This window comes from Heterocephalus glaber, unplaced genomic scaffold, assembly GCF_053883595.1.
Source record: "Heterocephalus glaber isolate CG9 unplaced genomic scaffold, H.glaber_assembly_v1.0 deba00001760, whole genome shotgun sequence".
Classification (NCBI taxonomy): Eukaryota; Metazoa; Chordata; class Mammalia; order Rodentia; family Bathyergidae; genus Heterocephalus; species Heterocephalus glaber.
This window is the reverse complement of record NW_028258457.1, coordinates 7,349,643-7,366,760: the sequence shown is the minus strand read 5'-3', so window position 1 is coordinate 7,366,760 and position 17,118 is coordinate 7,349,643. Positions and strand designations below refer to the sequence as shown.

Below are 17,118 nucleotides of genomic sequence, written 5' to 3'. Positions count from 1 at the left end.
AATTTCTTTTTGGATGTAATGTTTCTTGTATACAGCATACTGCTGGCTTTTGTTTTTTGATCTAGTCTGTCAGTCTGTGTCTTTTGATTGTCATGTTAGGACCTTTTACTTTGAGTTGTATTTTTGAAAGGTATTGACTTATTCCTGCCATAGCATTATTTTTCTGATGTTGGTTCCTGTTTATTTCCTTATGCTTACCTGGTCACCTTGGCTAGTGTATTCATCCTATTTGGAACTTTTGGCATTTTTTTTTAACTTCATCATCTTTATCTAAAATAGCATTGAGAATTTTTTTTTTTTTTTTAGTACCGGGGATCAAACTTGGGACCTTGTGCTTGCTAGGCAGGTGGCAGAACCACTGAGCTAAATCCTTGGCACTACACTGAGAATTTTTTGGAGTGCTGGTTTGATGACTTTCTTAAGGTGCTCTTTGTCATTGAAAGATCTTATTTCTCCATAAATTTTAAAAGATATTTCTCAGGATATATTAATGTGGGTCAGAAGTTGTTTTCTTTTAGGCCTTGAAACATTTCACTGTAAATTCTTCAGTACTTTAAAGTTAGTGTTCAGATGTCTGCTGTAATTCTAATGGGTTTACCTTTATAAATGATTTGTTATTTTTCTCTAACAGCTTTTAAAATTCTGTTCTTGTGTTGGACTTCTAGGATCTTGACTATGATGTGTCACAGACAGGTTCTTTTATGATCATGGATATTTTGGATTACTTATGCTTTTCTTCTGTGTATTTTGTTTTCCCATATTTGGAAAGTTTTGAGCTATTATTTTTGTAATCCAGTTTTTTAATGCCGTTTGTGCTGTCTTCTGATTTTTCAACAATTCCAATTAATCTTAGATTATTCTTCTTTTCATTTAGTTGCTGTTTAATCTATTTTTAATTTTCTCTTGTTTTGAAAGTATCTCTGAGTATGTGGTCACCTGCATGAGCCCCATCTTTTAGTACTGACACTCTGTCCTTATCTCAGCTGCTTTCTCAACAGAACCCCAATTTCCTAAAATGTAATTCCAAGAATCAGCCAATGGCACTATATGAAAGTAAAAAGTTTTTGCACAGCAAAGGAAGCAACCAACTGCAGGAAGAGGCCACTTACAGAAATATTTTGCCAGCTACTTCTCAGGCAGAGGTCTAAAATATAGGACATATAAAAAACTTCAAAAATTAGATTCCCCCAAAGAAAAGATGCATTTAAAAAATGAGAAATTGGGCCAGGGATTTAGCTCAGTGGTTCCACTGCCTGCATTCCAAGCACAAAGTTCTGAGTTGGATCCCTGGTACCAAAAAAAATGTTATCAAAAAATGAGAAATTGAAGTGAATTTGGTCTTTGCTGTTAAACTTTAACAGGGAGCTTATACCAATGTTTATAGCAGCACAGTTCATAACAGTTAAATCTGGAAGCAGCCTGTATACCCATCAACAGGTGATTGGATGAAGAAAATGTGGTATCTATATATAATGGAATACTACTTGGCTATAAAGAATGATACATTTGAGACATTTGTAGGAAAAGGGATGCACCTGGAAAATACAATGTTGAGAAAAATAAACCAGACACACAAGCTTCTGTATGGTAGCTCTCATCCAAGCAAGACAAAGTACAAAGACAATGATAGAAGATGGGTGGAAAGGGATAGGGGATGGATCTCTTGCAATAGGAAAGTGGTCCAAGGGAACAAGGGTGAGGGGCGAGGAGGAGGGGAAGGGGAAATAAGAATAAAGATGGACCACGTACAGGAACCTAATAACCCCAATGAATGTAAACACTCTATGCCATAACATGAGCTAAGACGAATAATATCAACAAGTATAAAAAGGGGGTAGGGGGACTGGAGGAAGCGTGGGGGAGGGGAGGCAATGAAGGGGGTTAAAAAGAAACAAACTGTAACATGTACACGTAACCATTCCCGAAGATGACTGTAAACTGCATGAATGTCAAACATGTAGTAATAAAATAAAATAAATATTGAAAAAACAAGGTGCCTAATTTCTTTGACCTAAGTTTTCTAGTCTTTATTTACTATATCTTCTCTTATATCCATGTTATGGAGCTCTACGGATTGTTTTTTAAATTCTAGCTGCTACTGAAAATTCAAGAGGTAAATCTCAAGATAATTCTACCCACCTGTCAGGGTTCTCAAAATCCTGAGACCCTTCTTGACACCCCTGTGGGAGTGGTCTCTCCCCAGGCTTGATTAAAGTATCCAGAGGGTCTTTGTAGTTATCGGTCTCTGGGAAGGATGATTATTTTGCCAGCAGGAAGGAGAAGGCGCTGTGTTTTTGCCGATCAGATGGGTGGATTCTCTTATGGACGAGTGTTCGTCACCTTATACTTTCAGCTTTATTTCTGGGGTTGCCATGACGCGTGCCTATGGTGATTTGCTACTTTCCTTTCCCAGCACAGGAGCAAGATGGAGCCTCCTTCAGCCCACTACGAGCTGGACCCCTTGCGGATCTGTGTGCGGTGTGAGCAGTAAATAAATTTTACTGTGAAAAGATTTTTTAAGAGCTGTTTGTCACTACAGCAGGAACTAGCCCCGCCCACTCCAATACACAGCATCAGGTTTTTTATGAAATTATAGCTTTTGGGTTCCTATTAAGGCAACGCTAAGTCTTTTTTTCCCCTTTTTGGGGAATTACTAGGGAGGGAACCCAGTGCTCTGCCATTGAGCTACATCCTCATTTCAATTTTTATCTGTACTGTTTTTTTTTGGTACCGGGGATCGAACTGGGGACCTTGCACTTGCGAGCTAGGCGGAGGAACCACTGAGCTAAATCTCCGGCCTCATTTCAATTTTTAGATGAATGGATATTAAGTATGCAGACAAGTGGGCATCATTTTTATGTTTGTGCATGTATACATTACACATTGGCCAGTTTCTCCCTGAGCCCCATCTTCTTCCCTCCCCTTTCTTTTTTTCTAATAGTCTCCTTTCTTTCACGCCATCTCTTCTTTGTTTTTGTTTTTTCTGTTTTTCCCCTAGATTTATCATAAGATTGAATAAGTGATATTTGAGTTTCTGGGTATGGCTTATTTCACTTAACATGATGATCTCCAGTTCCATTCATTGTCCTGCAAATGCTATGATTTCATTCTTCTTCATGGCTGCTTAATAATCTATTAGGTGTTTTTTATACCCCACATTTTATTTACCAATTTATTTATTGATGAGCACCTAGTGTCATTCCACAGCTTTCAGGCTAAGTCTTGAACACAAAGTTTTGCCAAGAGAAAAAAAAGTGTTTTATAAATTCTTTAAGTCTTCAGGCTCCCAATTACGTGTTGGCATTCAGACCTACAAGACTGGTCAAGGTTACTGTTTGCCAAATATAGAAAATATTATGGTAGGAATTATAGTAATAAGAGCAGCAACAGCTGTAAGAGTAGCAATAAGTAGAAATAGTAGCAGTATAATAGTAGCCACCACCAGTTCCTTACTATGTGACAGCTCTGGGTTAAACAGTTCAGATGAAATTTTACATTTTAAAAACTCTTCATAGCAAGCTTATGTGATAGATACTTCTATTCTTCTGGGAAACTGAGGCACAGAGAGGTTAAGTGCCTCTATTGTTTATTCAAAACATTTGAGGGCCAGGGATTTAGCTCAGTGGTTCCGCTGCCTGCCTCGAAAAGACAAGGACCCAAGTTCGATCCCTGGTACCAAAAAAAAAAAAAAAAAAATTGACATTTTGTTAAATATTGATCTTTTCTGCATTAACTTATTAATTTTTTTTTTTTGGTACCGGGGATGGAACTCGGGTCCTTGCACTTGGGCAGCAGGTGGCGAAACCACTGAGCTAAATCCCCGCCCTTAACTTATGAATTTTTAAAAATATTACACAAGCAGGGTGTGAGGGCATGTGCCTATAATCTCAGCAAACTGGGAGGCTGAGGGAGGAGGAGCACACGTTCAAGCTCAGCCTGTGCAAGTTGGCAAATGAGCAATAAACTGCCTTGAAAACATTTTTTTTGAAGGCCTGGGGCTGTAGTTCAGTGTGAAGGCCCTTGATTCAATCCCTATTACCCCAAAAAGAAAGAAGGAAAGGGAGAGGGGGAGGGAGGAAAAGAAAAAGGAAAGAAAAAGAAAAGTGAGGTGAGGGACTGCCACGTTCGACAAAGGGGAAGATTGGAGGTGACCCTTGTAAGGTATCCTTAGACCCCAGAGCTAAGAAGGGAGGCAGGGATTTCCAAAAAAATCCCCACAGAAAGCGGAAGGCACCCAAAAATCAGCCCGGGGCGGGGGGGGGGGTGAGGCCAAAATGACGTCACTTCCGGTGTCCTCTCGCCCCTAAGCCAATCGCCCGCGCTGGGCTCCGGAGTCTGCGGACTTAGGGGAAGAGGAGTGGTGAGGGGGCCGGAAGGGAGTTGGCCAGGGAGGGGAGGCTGGGGTGGCGAAGTTTCTCCTGAAGAGAGTCTGCAGCGGGGAGGGAGGGGCAGGTTCCAGAAAACCCCAGATGGACCACAGACGATGGAATGCGTGAGATAGTGGTAAAAAGAAAATTTCGGTGTTTGAGGTTTCAGGCCAAGACCAGGCAGACCTTGGATGTCTAGTGGGGGCCAGATGGCAAGGACTGGGGTTCATGGTGGTGCGAACGACTCCCCTCACGGCCAGGAAGGAGAGAAAGGGGAGGGGAGGGCCGAGACCAGAAGAGGGCAGGGCCCCCAACTCTGCAGCCACACTCCCAGTGACCTAAGGGCGCGGCTCTGTTTACGGGGACACGCAGGACCCAAGCTGACAATCCTCTCAGCCTCTCCCGGACTGGGGTGCAGTCAGTGAGAGCCAACTCCAGTCACCAAGGGCCGGGCTGGAGGGCCGGGCTCTTCACGTGAGTGGTGCAAATCTTTTCTGCAGAGCGAACGCTCCCACAGCGGTTCTTCTCGCCAGGAATGACGCTCCGGATAGGGGAGATGGGAAGGCCAGGCAGGCAGGCTGCGCAGAACTGGGCGATGGCTGCAGTGGGGACCATGACAGCTGGGAGGTTCTACAAACCTACAGCAGCGATGGAGCCAGACCTTAGGACATGGCGGGGATCGGTCAGACGGTGATGAGGAAGACTGGGGAAAGTTACTCCGTCCATCCCTCCACGCTTGGGATATCTTGGGGTGAAGTCATTTTGGAGGATGCTGCCAGCTGAGCCCCAATATCTGTAGACGACGTAGGACTCCTGAGAAGCAAATTCTGTCAGTGTTGAGGGGTCTAAAAGAGTGTATGGTGACTACTGGATTCCCAGAATTGCGGACGTCATTGAATCTCCGCTTTCTTTTCTTGGGGTGGATGGTGCGTGCTCGAAATTGATCTGGGAGCTTTTGAATTGAGCTCTATTCCCAGCCCTTTTAATTTTTTTAGTTTCGAGACAGAGTTTCACTCAATTGTTACATTTCTGGGCTGGGCTTGTAATTGTAATCTTCCGCCTCAGCCTGTACCTCCATAACCACCTGGCTGGCTGGCTTCCCTCCTTTTTCATCTCCCCTCTCCCCCTATCACCGCGTACAGGAAATCCAGAACTCTTGCATTTGCATCTCTTTTCCTACCGGAGTTAGGCCACGGTCTTCTCTCACTTTCAAAACAAAATTTCCGATTTCAGTTTGCAAGAACAAAGCTTTCCTAGACCTCAGTTACTCAGACTGCCACGTGCAGTCTGCAGTCTGCAGAGCGATTTCAGGTTCAGGGCGAGTTGGGGGGGCGGTGCTGGGCTGTGGCCCGGTGGGGAGCGCTTTCCTAGCTGCATGAGCCCTGAGTTGCAACCCCAGCTGCACACACAGACACACACACACACACACACACACACACACACACACACACACGTGACATCCTGGCACAAATCCTCCATTGTAGGTCTACATGGCACCTATTTCTTGGGGTTATCATGACAAAGAAACACAGAAATGGACTCTCCCTGTCCCATGAGCTAAAGTCTAAAATCAAGGTGAAGCCTCCCCGAAAGGATCTTTTGCCTCTTCCTGTGTCCGGTGGTCACCCCCAGCTCAGTTGCTCTTGTCTGCTTTTGTCTTCATATGGCCGTCTTCCCTGTGCGTCTCTGTGTCTCTCCCCACTTCTTACTTTAAAAATTTTTATTTTGTCATGATTGAAACAGGGCCTTAGCAGCGAGCCTCATCTCCAGCTGTTTTTATTTTCTACTTGAGTCAGGGCCTCACTATATCTCTTAAGTTGCCCAGGTTGGGCTCATATTTGTGATTCCCCTGCCTCAGCCTCCCAGGTGCTCGGACGACAGGCGTGCCTGCACCCAGCTTCCTCCTCTTCCTATGAGCACTGTCGTTGGATCTAGAGCTGCCCTGCCCATCTCAACCTACTACCTCGGCATGACCTGTGCTCAGCTGAAGTCACGTTCGAGGTTCCAGGGGACTTGCGCTTTGGGAGGACGCTGTTCAGCCCACTAAGCCGTCAGACAGGGGTCTCCAAGGACGAAGGGCCCTGTGGAGAACGGACGCGCGGTGCCAGATCGCTGTAGGAGCCACCACGCCAGGGCCATTTGAACTCAGTGCACTTGGCAGGGCTGTCAGCTCGTCCCCCTGACGCAGTCGGCAGGGGACAGGAGCGCACCACCTTTCCGGAGCCCTGCCAGGCGCAGGATGCTTGCTGTGCTTTCCCACTAGAACCCAGCACAGCGGCTGGTCGTAGATGCTGAGTCAGGGTTTGGTGAATGAATAAAGGAGCACCAAGCAGTCTGCTAAGAAGATGCAAATATTCTCTGCCCAAGGGGCGATCCCCACCCAGCCCACCCACCTCACCCCTGCCGCTCTGCTGAAGAGGGGATGAGATAACTCAGAAGGGAGCTTCCCTGCCAGCGAGGAGATCGAGGTCTTCCCCTGGAAGGGGTCTTCCACAAGGTCAGACCAGGCAGACACCAGGGCTGGGTGAGGTCAGCGGCGGCGTCTCCTCCCCTCCTGCAGCCACTGTTCGAGGATCGCGGAACAGCGGGGGCTCCGGAGGCTGCGGAGGAGGACGGCTCGCTGGGCGCGGTTGCCCGCACCTACCGGCAGGTGGCGCAGCGCCCCACGGTCCCCGGCTCCTGCGCACCCGCGCGGTGCAGCTCGGCCCCGGGGCTTAGGGACGGGGTGCAGGGCCCGTGCCGCGGCTGGGGGAGCCCGGCGGGAGAGCTGCGCCGAAGCGCAGCAGGACGAGGATCTGGGAAGACGAAATGGGCGTGAGCCAGGGATAAAAGGAGGAGGAGCTGGTGGAGGGGAGAAGGGAGCTGCGGGGAGGGATGGGGAGGGAGGGAGGGGGCGGGCGGCCTCGGCCTGCGAAGGGTGGGGGTGGGGCGGCCCCGACCCCAGGCGCCCGCGTCCCGTGCTCCTCGGTCCCCACCCGCGTTGCGCCCCGACGCCCGCGCGACTTCCGGGAAACCAGCCGTGTCTCTGCGTCCCGCGGACCCAAAGCAACATTCTGGTCAGGGCGTCTTTTATCCCATTATGTTTCTCGGTGCGTTTTAGGTACATTATGATCGCATTCATCACTGGGAATTTGTACCTGTACATGATGTATCTTGGTTCTTGTTTTCCCCCATTCCCAGCCCTCCCTTCCCCTCCACCCCTCCCTATTTACAAAAGCTTTGTTTCCGTTTTTTCCTTTTTTTCTCATATTTTTGTCTTTCCCTTCTTTGCTTTCCCCCATTCTCCCGCTTTACTTCCCCTTCCCCTTCGGTCCTTCGTGTCAGCCCGCAGTATCGATGATGCCCCAAACACGCTGTAAGCAGTGCAGGCTGCTGAGTTAAATCCCTCGATTGGCTTACTTTAAGAAGCGAGTCTGACTGAGGCTAAGTGACCCACAGAACCATCTCGTGAGCACTGCGGTAGCGCGCAGGTTAACGTGACCTCCCCGCTGACGGCCACGGCCCAGACCAGAGTGATGACCTAGGAAGCTGTAGGGCTGTAACATCCAGCTGAGGTCGAGGAATCGCACCCAAATTCCATTCCCACAGTTCGTGCCCTCATAGCTTGAAGGACAGTGCTGTAATCACAACCATATATTTTGTCCATCTTGATTCTAATTTGAAAATGCTTTGACTTCTCTTTAAAGCCTTGCCTGCATTAGTTTCCATGGTAATTTCGCGTACTGCACATCTGTACATGCACCTTTACCCTGATTGATGAATAATAAAATTCGGTGGAAGAGACGGGACGGTGACTTTTGCCGAAGGAGCATTGACCGTCGCAGTTCACACTTTCTCTTTAACGCTGTCTTAAGTGTCACGCAATGGGCAGGTGCGGACTAGAGACTTACTGCAGGAGTCTCTGGGATTGGCGCCCAACGGTGGGGGCTTGACCCACAAGCAACCACCTGCTCAGTGAAGCTACTCAGAATAAAAAAGAATAAAAGGAAATCAGCGACCAAGGGGCAAGAGTCATCAAAGGACGTACACAGGAGCATAAACTCGAAAAAGAGAAAGAGGTAAGTGCTTCAGATGTGAGTAAATAATTGACTGGGACTTAATGAAAGAAAGAAAGAGAGAGAGAGAAGGAAAGAAAGAAAAGAAAAGAAAAGAAAGAAAGAAAGAAAAAGAAAAAAAGAAAGAAAGAAAGAAAGAAAAGAGAAAAAAAATACGGGGCAGTCTTTCTCAGCTGAGCAACGGAGTTACATCCATGTGCTCCGTGCTCTTTTTAAACCAGCAAATTGTACTGTGTCAGTCCGCAGTATTGAAAACATGCCAAAAAGATGTTTAGAAACATGATTTGGGATTCCCAAGGGCAGGTTTGGCAGCTTGTGGGAGAAAACTTCTGCGCTGCTCAGCAGAGAGGAAAAACTGTTTCCCAGAGACCCTAACAGCTTGGGCTCTGGTGTGCTCCATTCTGGCACCTTTGCAGCCTAGCTCGGTAACGTCCAAAACTTTCACCAAACTTGCTGCATTCCACACAGCAGCTCCTTTCTTTTTTTTTTTTTTTTTTGGTACTGGGGATCGAACTTGGGTCCTTGTGCTTGCACAGCAGGCGGTGAAACCACTGAGCTAAATCCCTGGCCCATGCCCCAGGGCCCATGCTCCAGAGCGGTGGGTTCTCAGTGGAGGCTCCTAGTGATCCTCCCTTTCGGGAGGAGGAACACTCTCCTCCTCTGCCAGAGCTGCTGGAGCCTGCTTTGCCCACGAAGACATTGCAATCCAGCAGCACTGACACCTGGTATTAAAAGGTGATACAGCAAGCTGCTAGGCGCAGAGAGCATTTTGGCTCTGCAATGTGTTTTTCTGTCGGCGTACAGGAAGATCCTGATCATCCTGATCAGAAAATACAAGCTTATGCACCATTTGAATTTAAAATCTTGAAAAATTTGAAAGACAGTGTTGCCAGTAACGGCATACAAAGCCCTTACACCACTGGTTTAGTAGAAAATGTTTTGCAAGCTTATATGGTGACACCCTTTGATGTCAGTCATTTGGCAAAAAACATTCCTGCTCCCTTCCCAGTATCTGTACTTTTAAGTTCAACGGCAGTCTGATAAATGAACAGGCTCATAAGAACAGGAATGGAGGAAGAGAGGAAGCTGACATCACTTTAGGCTTGCTTTCAGGTACCGGTGAATTTGCTGATGTAAATCAGCAGGTCCGTTGTCCTAGGGTGTTTTTCACTCAGATGGCTGATTTGATGTGTCATACTTGGACTTCGGTGCCCGAGGATGGTGCCCCAGTTCGATCTTTTACTCAGATCTTCCAAGGTCCAAATGAGCACTGCATGGAGTTTGTGGTCAAATTACAAGCTACAATTAAGAGGCAGCTATCTAATCTGCAGGCAGCTGATATCTTGGTGTTACAACTGGTTTACAACAATGCTAACACTCAGTGGTTCCGCCACCTGCCTCACAAGTGCAAGGTCCCAAGTTTGATCCCTGGTACCAAAAAAAAAAAATGATAATGCTAACAAAGATTGCAGGCAGGCAACTAATACCATAAAGTTTCCCAATGATCTTGGAGCCTACATTAGAGCCTGCAGGGATATTGGATCTCCCTCAAATAATACGGCTTTGATGGCACAAAAAATTAGGCAAACTATGCAGGGAAATCAGGCTGATCCAAAAACGCCAGGAGCCCAAAGCCACTTTCTCTTTAGGACTTCTTTGAAAAGGAAATGGATGCATGCCGAGATATTGCATAGTTTCTCCTTTTTTTAAAAAAAGAGAAATATTTTTATTGTAATATAAAATGCACGTGTAAAATGTCCACAGAAGGCATGTAATTTTTGACTGCTATATAAGTTTATTGGGAGTATGTTATTCACCATCGAGTGCCACCTAAAACATCATATAAACAATGAGTCGTACTCAAATACGAATGCTTCACTGATTCTCAACAACCATTGGTTTAATAATAATTAAAGATTATATAATCACATCTATATTCTGGAGTGCCCATTTGCTTTCATTTGTGCAGTGGAAATTTGAGTATAATTGCACATGAGTCCTACAGGAAAAACATTCACTGGTGAATGATTGGATATCTTCAACAGAGGTGATCATCATGACTAGAGAGTGCAGCTTCAGCTGTGCTCTACAACATAGGTCCAGGATTCTTGGTTTTGTTCCTTTGTTTTTTTTGGTACCCGGGATGGAACTCGGGTCTTTGTGCTTGTGTAGCAGGTGGCAAAACCACTGAGCTAAATCCCCGGCCCAGCTCCAGGATTCTTAATGCAACAATTTGCAAGTGTATGTGTCTATTTGTGCGCCCATGGGAAAACAAAGTATATCTTTAGTAAACAAGTACAACTTGACTCTTCTGCAGTTTAAATGGTTGAATAATTTGTAAACAAACAAAAACTTCCACACAAACACTCAGTTGTATTTTTAAAAACCTGACAGGGCCTGGGGATTTAGTTCAGTGGCAGTAGGCCTGACTTCCAAGGTCCTGAGTTCATATCTGGTACCAGAAAAAAAAAAATCCGTCAAACCATAGTTATAGGATGTATTTCATACACGGAATTTCTGAAAGGTGTACGTAGTATCTTAGGCATTAAGCTTTAGCAATGAGTGCTTCATATTTCCTACTAGGAAATTTGTATTTCTAATATTTGTTTTATACAGCATGAAGTTTAGGTCAAGAAATTACAAATCCTGGATACTCACAGTTCACTTAGAAAACACCCGCAGTGGCTCTGCAGCAGGTCTAACAGATTAAATCTGAAATCTTCTAGCTCCTTTATTTCAAGTATCAAACAAATATGAGGCACAGAATCTCTGTAGGTTGTAAATGAAAATGCACAGCTTTAGAGAAAAGTTAAATATGTTTTGAAATAAGCTATTAATTGAAACAAAATTCATAGACTAAATGTATATTTGTGTTAGGTTGTTTAATGGTAGGGCTTTAAAACAATTTTACATTTGAATAATTGCTAAAAGTGATAAAGAACATAATTCGCCTATAAATACATGGTTTTGGAGAAAAAAATTCTGAAACTTTTAAACTATTTTCACTTTAGTTTTGTTTCTGTTTGAATGATAGTAATTTACATTTTACTATGAACATAAACATTTGGCCTCACAGTACTCAAAATGAAATGACTTACTTTAGAAAGAAACATTTTTTAAAGTACTAGAAAAAGAATTTACGAACATTGTTAAAGTCAGTGGCAACAGAAATTCTGCAGTATAGAAAGTGTCTGGGGCCAGGGATTTAGCTTAGTGGTTCTGGCGCCTGCCTCTCAAGCGCAAGGTCCCGAGTTTGATCCCCGGTACCAGAAAAAAAAAAAAAGTGTCTGGTAACCTAGTTTCAGCATGAGCTGCTCTTCAGAATTTTTTTTGTTTATATTTTGGTACCAGGGATCTAACTTGGGACCTTGCACTTGTGAGGCAGGCATGTGGCACCACTGAGCTAAATCCCTGGCCCTCTTCAGAGATATTAATGCCACAAAAACCCCCAAAATAAATCTAAAAAAACTGCTGCGATAAAGCACTATGTGTAAAAGTCGAAAACTTGATCCCAGTCCGTTAGTGTCAGCATTGTTCCTTAGAGTAAGCAACTTTCCATCTTTTCTGAGGCGCCTAACATTTCAGCCTAGAAAATAACCTACCCTGGTTCTTCACCCAGTCAGCAAGGAGCATGACTCTTTCACGGACTTCCTGATTCTCTCTCTCTAAAAGAAAAAATCAGATGTCTCATTATGAGTAAGGAGAAATATACCCTTTTAAAAAAGATATTCAACTTTCTCAAACTGGCCTGACTATATAGTTTTCAGAATCATGAAAGTGTGGAATCAACACTGTGAAAACTATGACAAAATTAAACATCACTATGTTGAAACTCTTTCTAGCTTTAACTCAAAAGCAGAAACCATGAGTTTTCTATAACATAAATTTTAAAAACACATAGAAATGAAAAGTGCTGTTTTTCAAAAAGTACAATTTCTCTCCCTACTATATAACATGGAATGATTTCAGTTCTGTACTAAAAGCTGAATTTTAAAAAACTAGTCTTGCAATGTTTAGTTTAAGAATTTTAATCAGTGGTCGTTTCTGTTTCAGCTGGAGCCCTAAGAAGTCTTCACGTTCCTCTACTTCCCGCCCGGACCTTTTGGTTTTGCAAAACTTTGCTTATGTGGGTGCTGCTTGGGATGTACTTCCTAATAAAGGAACTGGGCAGTCTGTTCATCCCCAGTGTAGGTCTGGATCTTTCTGATTGCATCCATTTGTAGTTGTCTTTCTGTGATTTCTAGCAGAGGACGCTTGCAGCTAGAATGAATACAGCATCTGTTCTCTTATACTTCGTGTGTATCCAGGCACTGAATAAATAAGAACTATGGACTCTTAAGTAGCCTTGTTCGTGGACATGTTTGTACAGAAAGAAATGATAACATGCAGAATTTTTTTTGGCAAATCTTTCAGTTCTCTATTTGTTGTGTTGGCCAAAATTATAATTTCATTTTTTACATCTATTTCCAACTGCACATAGTTCAGCTGTCTGTTATTCAATTTTTCACAAAGCCTGCAAAGCTTTCTGGAGAAAAAGGAAGTGCTACTCCTTGTCATGTTTGATGCTTAGTGTCCACACCCCTGTCAGTTTGTACCTCATTCATTTTAATCTGTCTAATTCCTCTGCCCCTGCAGTCAGTGGTAAGGGGAAGACTGACAGCAAATATCTCTTCTACCCATGTAACGAGACATCTTCCTTTACTGTACCAAGTATTTCCTCCTTCACGTGCCCACCACCAAACTCCTTTTTCAGAGTTGCTCTTGTTGCTGTGTGAGACATTTTTTTTTTTGGTACTGGGGATGAACTCAGGTCTTTGCTCTTGCGAGGCAGGTGGCGGAACCACTGAGCTAAATTCCTGGCCCTTGCATGAACCATTTTTTGAAGAAAGTAAAAATGGTGTGGAGACCTTACGATGAATATCCACTCACATCCCTGGGCATTCTGAGAATCCAACCTGAATAATACACAGCATGGTTGTCCTCTTACAGGGGCCAAAGGAAGGAATCCTAATCCGTATCCCAGGAGCTGGAAGGGTAACTACAGGAGCCGACCCCAAGTTGGTCATTTTAATAGCTATTTTCAGAAGTCTGTATTTTCCATTTCTGGCTCTGGCAAAGATATCCTTAACTTCTTCACTTGCTTGGATGCAGGTCTGGTGGGACACAGCACGGCCAAGGACTCTGGCTCTGGCGGCTCCGGGAAGATGAGAAACCAAGTATAAATAACTTAGGACAAAATAAAAGAGAAATGATCAGAAATAGGGAGGTAGACTTTGCGGAGAGGGGAAGGGAAAGTCAAAAGCACTGCGACAGAATTCTCATAGGTTCCAGTTCCTCAAGGGGAATTCGTTATTGTGCATCTGAACATATAGTAATAAAAAAGGCAGGAATAAGGAACAGATACATCACTAGCACGCTGGTGGGGTGAGACTCGGCAGACACGGGAAGAGGCTCCTAGGGACAGTTCACCCCAGGCTTACGTCCTCTTCATGTTCTGGTCTTTCCTTCCAGAGGGACGCCGCGGAAGCGGAGCTGCAGCTGAACCTCGCTGGCGACGGGGCTCCGCGGGTGTGTGTGTGTGTCTGTGTGTGTGTGTGTGTGTGTGTGTGTGTGTGTGTGTGTGAGTGACAGAGAGAGGAAAGAGGAGGAGGAATATAAAAAAGGAAGGGGAGGAAACGGGGAAAGAATGGAAGGAAAAAAGAGAGCGAGGAAGACAAAAGGAGAGGAAGCTGCAGGAGGAAGGCTCTTAACTTGCGGACACTTAGCTCCTTTGCTCTGTGCGCAGAGAGAGGGAGAGAAAGAAAAGAGCGAAGGAGAGCCAGCTGTGAGTGCGTTTCCCGTTCCTGGCTCCTCCTAGGAGGCCTCGGCCTCAGTTCTGCATATTTTACTCCCGCGCTGGGAAACCCGGAAACGACTCCAGCAGCCCGGCGCGCAGGGCTGTAACCTTCCCCCGTTCTCACGGAGACGCAGAGGCGAGGCCGTCCAGGTGCGGCCGGGTGAGCGGAGCGGCCAGGTCGGGGCTCCGCGTCCCTCCCGCTCCCGCCCAGGGCGACCGCGAATCCGCCGGGCCTCCCCTGCCTGAGCGCCCGGCTCCATCCCGGCCGGCCCGGACCCCAGAGCGGGAAAGACGGAGCCAGGCCGGGAGGAGAAAGCGGGCGGAGGGCAAGTCCGGGAGGGAAGCTAAGGCCCGGAGCGCGGCCGGGCACCCCGGGAGGGCCCGCTCTCTAAAGTGGGGTGGTGGGGGGCAGCTGGGCCTCTGTGGGCGGACCCTGCCTTCCCGCTCCGTCTCCTCCCTGCAGCTTTCTCCCCTGGGGACGACTGACCCTTTCTTATCCCACCCCCATCTACCCTGTCCCCCCTTTCCTTTGCTGTACTGGGTTTGAACCCCGGGCCGGCCCGCTGAGCTACATTTCCGGCCCTTTTAATTGGGGGGGGGGGGTCCTCTGCAAGTCCCTAAGTTGCCTTACGTGAGATCCTCCTGCCTCAGCGTTGGGAATACCAACCTGTACCACTGCTGCTAGGTTTTCTCGGCCTTTAGATCCCTCCCTCTGCCTCCCTTCACCTCTCCCTCCCTATTTCCCTTGTCCCAGGATCTCCAGGAGTGCCCGGTTTCCCTAACCTCCACCCCAGGTCCCAGGCAGGACCCCAGGCTGCGCTGGCAGGCAGACCCCGCCTCGGGCTGCTCTTTCCTGCGCTGTCGACCGCGAGGGCGTCTACCAGCTGCACGTCCAGGTGACCCTGGCCAGGTGCTGCTCCCAAGGGACACCAGGCACCGCAATGCCACCCTGGCCGTGGGGCTCTGAACCCCGCCCCCCACAGAGTCAGCCTGCTGCGCCTGGGCTTGTCCAGGCCTGCACTGTGGCCTCTCAGCGCCTGACGCCCTCTGCGCCAACCTCAGCCCCCAGCGCCTGCCCTCCCCCAACACCGACAAGAACTTCTTGGGCATCCACTCCTGACCACCCCCGGCTCGGCTGCTCTGCTTCTGTTTTCTGTAAATGAATGTGTTTTTCAATTTCACCTTGACTTGCATATTTGATGGGTGAGTCAATGCCGGCACAGCTGGCTTAGATGGGCAGGAGACGCCTCAGTGTTCCCAGGGCACCAAAAACAAACGCAGCCTGGTGTGGTAGCCTACTTCTCTTGCCAGCAACTCAGGAGGCTGAGGCAGGAGGATCGTAAATCCAGGGCAGGCCTGGGCAACGAATGACTTAGGGAGACACTGTCTCCAAAAATCAAAATGGGTCGGGGGTAGAGTTCAGTGATAGAGCGCCCCTGGGCTTGGTGCCAGTAAAAAATAAAAATTATAAACCCACGCAAAGAACCTAAAGCAAAATGATGCGTAAATATGGTGTAAAATCACAGGAAAAAAGAACATTAAACAAGTAAAGGATATAAATACGGAGAAGTGATGACACAGGCCTCTTGACCCTGCATTCTGGGAGGCTGAGACAGGAGAGGCCCAAGTTTGAGCCCAGCCTGGGCAACTTAGCAACTTAGCAAGACCCTGTCTCAAAATAAAAAATAAAAAAGGCCTGGGTTCAATTTCGGGTAAAGAGACAGAGAGGGAGAGAGAGAGGGAGGGAGGGAGAGAGAGAGAGAGAGAGGGAGAGGATACATAGAGAGTATTTAATAATAGTGTACCATACTAAAACTGGATAAAGATAATAGAAGAGAAAAGTATGAACATAAGAATTTGTTTAATAAAACAAACTATTAGAAGTCAGATCTGGCAGTATGTAGTAAGTGGTTTTATTATAGGGATGGCAGTGTGGGTTCAGCATTGGAAGATCCACCCCCATAAGGCATCATTTTAACAAAGGAAAGGAAAAAGCCATATGATCCTGTCACTAGTTGGAGAAAAAGGTATCGGACTAAATTCCACAGATGTTCATGTTAAAAGCTATTAGGAGACTAGAAGTAGAACAGAACCTTTTCAACAGATTAAAGACTTGTACTCCATACTTCCAGCAAAAACACCTTATATGAATGGAAAAGATACAATGTTGATTTCCTAAAATGAGGGAAATGTTTCTTCTTTTCTCTGCTTTAAATGTTTGATATAATTCGTCAGTTAAAATGTATATGACCCTGTTTTATAGGTAGGTTTTCAAGCTAGGAATATACTTTCTTTAATAGGTGCTATTCAAATTTTATATTTCTTCCAGAGTCAGTTTCATTAATTTGTCTTCCAAGGTACTTCTTAGAAGTTGTCAGATTTATTTCAAAAAAGATTTTTGTAATATGCTTTCGATATTCTTTTAAATTCAGCAAAATCTGTGGTAATGTTCTCTAAATCTTGATATTGTAATTTTTTAAAAAAATGTATAATTGATATTGTGTAATAGGAAGAAAAGGTCTAAAGGAGTAGGGGAAGTGGGAGGGATGGGGAAGGGAAGGAAGGGAAAATAAAAAATATGAGAAAAGAAAAAAATGGAAACAAAGTCTTTGTAAATAGGGAAGGGTGGAGGGGGTGAAGGGAGGGCAGGGAAAGGGGAACAAATAAGAACCAAGCTACATCAGGTAAAGGCACAAGATCCCAATGATGAATGTAACTGTATTGTATCCCTAAAATGTACCTATAAACTTAATGGAAAAAAAATAAAAAAAAATAATAATGGATCTTTTTTTTTTTTTGGTACTGGGGATTGAACTCAGGACCTTGCACTTGCAAGGCAGGTGTGGCACCTCTGAGCTAA

The 17,118-nt window shown here is 45.7% G+C and overlaps 1 long non-coding RNA gene and 1 pseudogene across 2 annotated transcripts; one reads left to right on the top strand and one right to left on the bottom strand.

Moving 5' to 3' along the window:
• Nucleotides 1-7,061: 7,061 nt before the first annotated feature.
• Nucleotides 7,062-12,610, top strand: LOC110345935 (uncharacterized). Its single transcript, XR_002389619.2, has 3 exons — nucleotides 7,062-7,181; nucleotides 8,054-8,425; nucleotides 12,476-12,610. It is a non-coding gene; the product is annotated as an uncharacterized LOC110345935 (long non-coding RNA).
• On the bottom strand, nucleotides 9,346-15,207 carry LOC101711765 (twinfilin-1 pseudogene; annotated as a pseudogene). The gene is made up of 2 exons (XR_015447459.1): nucleotides 15,042-15,207; nucleotides 9,346-13,648 (listed from the first exon to the last, which is right to left on the bottom strand). The product of XR_015447459.1 is annotated as a twinfilin-1 pseudogene (transcript).
• Nucleotides 15,208-17,118: the final 1,911 nt, after the last annotated feature.